The sequence below is a fragment of the Adiantum capillus-veneris genome, chromosome 12 (assembly GCF_014529385.1).
Source record: "Adiantum capillus-veneris isolate H3 chromosome 12, ASM1452938v2, whole genome shotgun sequence".
Classification (NCBI taxonomy): Eukaryota; Viridiplantae; Streptophyta; class Polypodiopsida; order Polypodiales; family Pteridaceae; genus Adiantum; species Adiantum capillus-veneris.
In genome coordinates this window covers 122122295-122131340 of record NC_140942.1, presented here as the reverse complement: position 1 = coordinate 122131340, position 9046 = coordinate 122122295, and positions in this window count along the sequence as shown.

The window sequence follows — 9046 nt, the reverse complement described above, 5'->3', positions numbered from 1 at the left end:
TGCCAAACGACCAATGGATTACACGACATTGTTTCAGTTAAACATTGCACCTGCATGGAGTCAATATATCATTGATTTCTTAACCACAAGGACGTTTCCTAAAAACATAACAAGAGCACAAAAAAGGGCTATAGAGTTGGAGGCTCGCGACTATAATTTAATTGGGAACCAACTCTATAAGCGAGGAAAGGACAATCAATTTAGAATCTGTGCAAGTGAAAGTGAATACCTACTGATTCTAGAACATGCACATGGAGGCATAAAAGGAGGCCATTTTTCAGGCGATAAGACGGCAAAAATTGTCTTAACCGCAGGAATATGGTGGCCTACATTGCATATGGATGCTGAAGAGTTTGTAAAGCATTGTGACGCATGTCAATGCACCAAGGTGCCGATAAAGAGAGATGAGATGCCACTACGGCCAATGATGGGAGCATGGGCATTTGCAAAAGGGGGCATTGATTTTGTGGGGCCTATTTCACCCCCTGCATATCGCACCCATACCCAATATATCATTGTGGCTACAGACTATCTCACAAAATGGGCGGAAGCCAAGGCAACACAAAAAGCAAATGCACGAACCACTGCACAATTTCTATATGAGAATGTCTTTGTACGATACGGTTTACCAATAGAAATTGTCAGTGATCGAGGAAAACATTTTCTTAATGAAGTCATTGAATATCTGCTAGAGGAATTCATGGTCATACATAATCTGCTCCATATCATCCACAGGAAAATGGACAAGCTGAGGCCACAAATAAAACACTATGCACGGTTTTGAGTAAAATTGTATCAGAGTCAAGAACAGACTGGGATCAACAGCTACACTCAACACTATGGGCATACAGGGTAGCTTACAAAACATCAATAGGAACAACACTGTACAACACGGTGTTTGGCCTAAATGCTATATTACCCATAGAGTTTTTAATTCCAACTCTACGAGTAGCAAAATGCTTAGAATGGACAGGGCATGATCTCTCTTCAAGAATAGATGATCTTGAAAAGCTAGATGAACTTCGCTTATGAGCTGTAGCTTCGATCTATGCTAAAAAGAAAAGACAAAAAGTGTTTTTTGACAAGCATGTACGCACGAAAGAGTTCAAAATAGGTGATTATGTACTTGTTTATACCTTGAAGCAACATGCCAAGAAACTTAAGAAGCAAGGGATGGGACCCTTTGTGATTAGTGACCTATCACAAAGCGGACCTGTCAAGCTTGCTACATTAGCAGGAGAAGGAATGCCAAATTGGATTAGTGGGTGTTGATTAAAGAAATATCATTTACCACTAACACAGGATATGCTTCAACAAATCCATCAAGAAAAACAATGGATGAAGGAGAAACAAAGGGTCTGAGAAGAAGCCCAAGCAGAAGCAAAAGAACACATTGCAAAAATAAGGCTTCTACGACAACAACAACAATGTGGATCACCGTCGCGAATAAATGCTATTCGATTAACGAATTTTGACGAAGACATAGTGGAGCCAATAATTGCAGTCACAGTGGGTAGCAATCAAGTTGAATCGACGGCATTGCTTGATTCTGGAGCTCAAGAAAACCTAATCTCTTACAGATTATACAAACAGCTCAAGCTCAAACATCAACTACATCCTACTCCACAAGTGCTGGAAAGTAGTACATCACATTCGTTAAAAACATTGGGCTGGACTATATTGCATGTACAAGTACATCAATATATTTATCCACACAAGTTTTATGTGGTCGCGGATGAAAGCACACAACACCCCATGTTGTTGGGACAACCTTGGCAAAAAGAGTATAATGTGCAAATAGATTGGAATGCGAATGCAGTGGAAATTCAGCATGCACAAGAACAACATGTGATAGCCTTGCAACAACCCCTCAAGAATCAGCTTCCAGCAGTGCAAACACTGGATAAAGAACCAAAAGAATGGGTGCCATTCAAGAACAACATGGCAAACAAACAGGGAACTGCCAACCATGTTCACTACAAATATAAAACAACACAGACCGCAGTGTCAAGATCAAGGTTAGCAACACGCGACAAACAAATATGGGTGTGGAAGGATATAAATGACATGGTAGGCACACAACAATACAACAGAAGCATACAGTTCAACCAAACACCAAGGGAATAAAACAAATATGGATCCCAAAGAAAATGCTTAGCAACAACTTAAAAGCAACTCGCATTTGGATCCCGAAATCGAAGAAAAAGGAACTCCCTTCAGTACAAGAAACATCGGCATACAGACAAACACTACATATGAAACTGGCAAACGATTTATGTGGGTGCTAATCAGCAGAAAACAATGACAACCGAGGCAGTAGCAATACACCTACAAAAATCGGCAAAGCAAAGCTACAAATGGAAAGCAAGAGACAAAGTCTACGGCCAATTCCGCCACGAAAATTAACTCCACGGAGATGACTATGGCCATATCGGCAAACCAAGCGACTCTTGCAAGAAAGGCAATCAAACAAAGAGCGGTAGAGTTACAACTTTTACTTGCAAAGAAACTCCGCCAACCAAATCAACAACAAACAGAAAACCTCGACGACGAATGCCAATAAACATATTGCTTATACCTTCCTCTTGCACAACATTAATATTTCCATGCATTGACCGAGTATGCATCTATAGGGCCACATTACACGGCCAAGCATTAGCACAATTTTTCACTCCATGCACGGCACATACTCCGAGGCGATACCTTGTCGTCTGGGAGGACTCCGGCTAGGAGAGGGGGAGGCATTCTCAAATGTAGACCCAATGGAAAAGAGAGCAAAAAAGGACATGTTTTTTGACTATTTTAAAGGGTTTTCGTTTGATTGCGGAATTTTCTGAACTAACCCAAGTACATATGCCCTTATATAGCATGAATCTACAAGTATATGGGGCCAAACGCCAAATCAAGCCCCTAAGTGTGTGTATATAAGTAAAAATAGCCATTTTTCGAGCAAAATATTGGTAAAACGGAGAAATCCGGACATGAAAATTGCATGTGAGTGTATATAGTGTTTTGCGGTGATGTTTTTGATTTATTATGATTTTTGGAGATTTTTTGGGTTTGATTTGCTATTTTTCTTTTTGATTTATTATGATTTTTGGAGATTTTTTGGGTTTGATTTGCTATTTTTCTTTTTGGTACAGTGGGGGTGAAATTATGTGAATGAAGCGGAAAGCGTCTTTTGGCCAGATTTTGACCGAAACGTCAAATTTCTCATAAACTGGGCAAATGGAATCCAAATCAAGAAATTTTTAAGCCTAAATCGCATCTCGCAAGAAGTTGGGAGCACATGTCAAATTTCATGAAAAGTGGTTCGGGGACCCCCATTATAAAAAAATTTCACTTCATTTTAAGCTCATTTCCACTATTGACTTTTGAGAGAGAGCTTCTGCCACCTAGAGCGAATGGGATTTCCAGCACCTCCTACGATGCGTACGACTACCCGATAGGCTCCAGACATGGGAGATAGGCTCACTACCTTGAGCTTTTCGCGCATGTTTATCGTTTTGTCGTGAAAACTAGCATAGGGTTCACATAGAAAGAGGGCAGTAGAGACCTACAGGTAGAAGTGACCACCTAACGGCTAACCCAAAAGCAATGAGACTTCATCGGCAGCTTACCCTAGCATAGGAGACCACTTTTGGATGACCAAAGGCAGTAGAAAACCATCAAGAAAAACCCTAATTCCTAGAGCCCCGCAAGAGGCCATCAAATGGAAAATCTGCGGAAAGGGGCCCAAAACTCATCGGGTAGGAGCATCTCGACATGCTCGACAAGTGTATATAGCCCACATGGCCAGACGATGACCCGAAGCGGCACTAAACTTCAGAAACACCATCAGACACACAAAGCGTCAAATAGCTCTCGCAGCCAAACCGCATGTCCGTTTTCCACCAAACTTCACGAGCGGATTTCCTAAACCATCAACAACCAAGTCCTATGGTGGTAGATCACCACAAGTCATCGAAGACATGAAAATGCAACCACGGGTGCTTCCAGAGCGACAAATTGCCAAACGGGGCTCCGGTGAAGCCAAAGTTGACAAAAACCATACAGCAAGGATCCCTAGGGATCGAGAAGCTATGGAGACCAACATCAAGAAATTTCATCGCCGAAAAGAACTCCAAAAGTCAGAAAACGGCTCGGAGGCTCTGAAATCCACACAGGGAGTTACTTTCTATCTATTTGACTTCTTTGTTGAAATAGGGCTTAAAAGGGACTCAGGGGGACTAAGGGCAGGCACCAGCAGTCACCATGAAAATTTCATCCGGAGACATCCTACGCGTAGGATGTCTCAAGGCCATTTCTAGGCACCAACCCCTACATCTGTCATTGCACAATGTTTTTGAATAGCTTGTACAATCTAGACACCAAGTTTCATCACATTTGGACAAAATATGACCTCATGTGCACCAAAAAACGCAAAGTCAGGGCATAGAGGCAATAATGGGCCATAGACCTACCAAAACTTGTCCAAATCACATGAAACTTGCAAAGTACACTTATGAGCACATTGCCAAGCTATCTGTGTGGTCACATGTAAAAAAAAATGAAATAGACATCCTACGCGTAGGATGTCTAAATGACATTTTTGGCCCATAGATGGTGTTTTTCAATTCCAGATCTCTTCATATCACCTTCAAGAGCTCATATATCAAGTTTCAAGCCATTCCCATCACTTTTGGTCCCCAACACCTCCAAGATACACTTTTTTGAGCCCAAAAACACTACACATGGTCTTACCAACACCAATTCTTGTCCAAATCAAAATCCAAGAGCAGGACCATGTTCCACATGCTAAGAGCTACCCACAGAACAAATCTCAAGCAATTTTGATGAAAAAGACATCCTACACGTAGGATGTCTCCAGCATGATTTTGACATAATGTGCAAGAAATGACCTCATGGGAGCCATTACCATGGTGCAAGGAGCCCATAAATCAAATTTCAACCCATTTGAATATAATTTGCCACTTGTTGTGGACATCCTACCAATTTGTGAGCCTAAAGCCTGAATCTGTCCAAAAATGCACTTTTTGATGCCCAAACCCAATTCCAATCACATAGCCATGTTGCACAGGCCAAGGGCCATCAGCCTGCCAAGTTTCACAAAAAACTAATGAAAAAGACATCCTACGCGTAGGATGTCTAAATGATTGTCCAGAAGGATACTGTGAGCACATGCAGGGTTTCCCAAGTTCCTTTTAAGTTTTATTTTCAATTTTCAAGTCATTTGGATAGTTAAAACTGAGTTTCTCAGCTGATATGGAAAACTAACTTCCGACTACTAGTGCAACAGGATCCATGGCAGCCGCAAAATCACCTGCAAAGAAGAAGAGAATGACGATAAAAGATTACTTGGAAGAAGTAGAGCCATTTGTCATCCTAGAAGGAACTTTGAAGCCAACCATCACATGGATTCAGGAGGATTTGCTAGAGTCAAATGATCTGAAGATCTACCAAGGCATGTTCAAAGATACTGAAGGAAATGCAATAGAGCTACCCATGCTACCTGGGGAGCTCAATGAGTTTGTCAGAAGCAAGATGGCAGAGTACCTGGAGAAGATAGATCTCCATAACTATTTTGAAGCTTTGCCGACAGGAATCGACATCAAAAAAGTGTGGGAATTCGTAACTACAACAAAGAAGATGGAGTGGCCAGAGTCACTGATCTGCAGGGCAAGCCGGACACTATGATTGTTATCACAGAGAGAGTAGTGGAAGCCATACTAGACCTCTCCAACAAGGGAGATAGTGTGACCAAAAGAAGATATGAAGTCAAGGTGTACTCAGAAAAGAAAAACAACTACACCTTCGAAGATATTGCAAACCCTAAAGTGGCTATCATGAGCTAGCTCTACAACCAGTACTTCCATATGTGTACGAAGCGGCCACATAAGTACAAAATGCCGCCTGGAGCCATTGCCACCACCTTCACCTGGGCAATGCAGAAGAGCAATCCAAAGGTGATCAACTATGCTGCCTATATCCATGACAATCTGGTGAAGATGGGCAACAAGAATCCCACCTACATTGTGCCGGGTGAGCTGATAATGAAAGTGGTTTATGGGGCATTGCACGCAAAGGGAAGATGGCCTGACCCTCCATCACAGAATGACTGGCTAAGGCTCAAAGAAGATAAAGAAGAGGAACCGCCCAAAGAACCCAGAGTTGCCACATAACTGAAGCGCCGGTTAGAGACCGTGCAAGAGGAGTAGCCAGAGTTGAAGTAGGGAAAGAAGAAAACTGTACAAGTGCCGATCAAAGAGACAAAATCACAGAAAGCGGCACGACTCAAAAGATTAATGGAAAGCTTTAGAGCCGAGAGAGCAGTGAAAGGAGATTTGAGCGAGTTGTGGAAGCCCTCACTAGAAGCAATGTCGGGATCATCCCGAAGGGTGCACATAGATAGATTTGAAGATTACATTAAGAATTTTGAGATTTTGGATGCTACAACAGAAAATATCCCAAATTTTCCTTTCACAAAAGTAGAAGTGGATGAAGTGCGACGGCAACTGCTAGAAGAGGAGGAAGGCCAAGAGAGAGAGAGGAAGACAAAGACAGACATGGACTTTAAGAAGAAGCCAACAACTCCACCATCAAGCAGGGAGTCCAACCCACCGCCATCACCACCTCCTCTTAGCCCGCCACAAACCCAACAAAAGGAGGAGGAACAAGAATATTTTCAGCAAGAAAAGAGCCAAGAGCAAGAGCAGGAAGAAGAAGATGAACAGAAAGAGGAAAAGATAGATCCAGAAGAAAAGAATTTCAGCACATTCCTTGATCTACTAGCTGTGGGGTATTTACGAGAAGAGGCAGCTACAGTGGCCTTTGAGTTAGTAAGAACACAACCCAAGGAACAGAAGCAGAGCCTACGGTTAGTGGAACTGAAAGAGATGAACACTAATACAATGGACCTACAACCACCCACCAATGACTGGGACGTGGTGATGCACAAGCTAACCAGGCTCAGGGAAAAATCATTGGCCACGGAAAGTGAGATTGACAATCTCAAAGCCAATGAAGTTTTGATCAAATTTGAAGTAGACACACTACAAAGACAGAGCCGAGAGCAGATAGAGAAACAAGAAGAGCAGTCTGGCCACGACATTGCAAAGATGCCAGGAGATGGATGAGAAAATCAGGCAGCAGCTCAAAGACTGCAAGGAGAAGAACACAGAAAACTCAGCAAGGCATTGATAGATGCAGAGAGGGAAAGGGACAACCTAACCCTACAACTTGCTGAAGAATCCAAGGAAGTGGAAACACTGAGAAATGCCAAGGAAAAGGCAAAGCTAGAGAATGAGGCGAGCCAGGATGAGCTAATAGAGCTTAAAGACCAGATGAAAGTCAAAGATCAAACCATCCAACGGCTACGAGCATCTCCTGCCAGAGTCAGAGCTACTAGCTCGACTCACACTACTTCTGAGACGGATTTATATGAAGAGCAAATGAAGGAGCTCCAAAAGGAGTTAACCTTGGAGAAGCGGAAAAGACCGATGTTGGCTGAGGGCTCAGTGGTTATGCAAAACCGCATGGAAGAAGAAAACAGAGCCAGGAAGAATGAGCTAGAAGCCATCAAGAGAAAGCTCGAGGAGTCGGAAAAGATAAACGTAGATCTAAACGACCTCCTTGTGAAAATGGGAGAGCAAGCTGAAGCAGAAAAGAAGACATTTCAGAAGCAAATAGAAGAGCTGAGAGGCCAGCAGCAAACAAAAGAGTAGTTTAGCACTGGGTCAGCAGCCATGGAGAGAATAGACATAGAGAATGTGGCAGATCCAGTGGACGCCACCATGCAAGAGGAAATCCTTGTAGGACCCTCACAAGAGCCACAAGATCTGACACAAGAAGAAGAAGAGAAGCTGCAAAAGGCAATAGAAACAGCATTCAAAGACACAGCCAGAGAAGCTTTGGAATGGGAGTAGAGGGTCTTTAAATCAATGACTATTCAGAAGATAGATGCCAACAACATTCGGCGTGAATGGCTACAACCCTCTCTGCCATATCCTCTACTGAAATATGAAGCTATCACAATCAACAAGCGGATCAGAGAGGAGCCAACAATGCCAATGTACAAAGAAGACATCTCCAAGCCTGAAGGGGTAAAGTTGATAGTCGACTCTCAACCCAGGTGGAGAAAGGCATGGCTGACAAATTATCCACAATATCTAATCCATCTGGTAGAGGCACCTAAAGTCATCAGAGATAACCTAAGTTTTTGCCCTCTACCAAGGATGCGGACGTGGAAGGCCCATGAGCTATTGCAAAGAAGCCAACCTACTTGGCTAAATTACCCGAAGCTGCCAGGCTCGAAGGTAGGCGAGAGAATAAGTGAGCAATACATGGTGAAAACTCTAACGGGTGCCATCAAATTGTTCACTGGCTCGCTTGACCTATCTTGCATTATGATGAGAAAGATTTGCAAAACACTTTTGGCAGTCTTCGAGACATTCAAACCAGGCCAGACGACAGACAGTATCTTCTTCTTTCAAGATACATACAGATGTGCATACGATCTGTCTGGTCAGCCTTCCCACAAGGTGATACATGCATTGTATCAAAGGATCATGTTTTTGCCATCCTATCACCTCCAGGCCTTTGAAGAGGCCTTCTACACCGGCTTCTTCACAATCAGTACTGATATATTCGGCCCGACGCTACTAGATCAACATGCAAGATATGAGTCACTGCTCAAGATGAGAGAAAGCCTACGATGAAGAAGCAACTCAACAGCCATGTCGGGGACGACATGAACAAGGAGGGGGGGAGTGTTAGAAGCTAGACACACCCTACGAAAAATGACTACTTGGCGGATTATTATTTTTTGTAATAATTCATTTATTGAGAAAACCCGACATTTCATCTTTGTAAATATTGGGGCTTACAGAAGTTTCCAGATTGTATCCCAGTTTTGACATTTAGATTGAGTAGATGGTTAAATTAGAACATTAGGGTTTGAGATTGTAAGGTATTTATACCACTTTTTGACCTTAATGAAAGACCTTTGTCATTTTTTAGAAAAGTGAAGTCTGTGAGTGAGCGTACT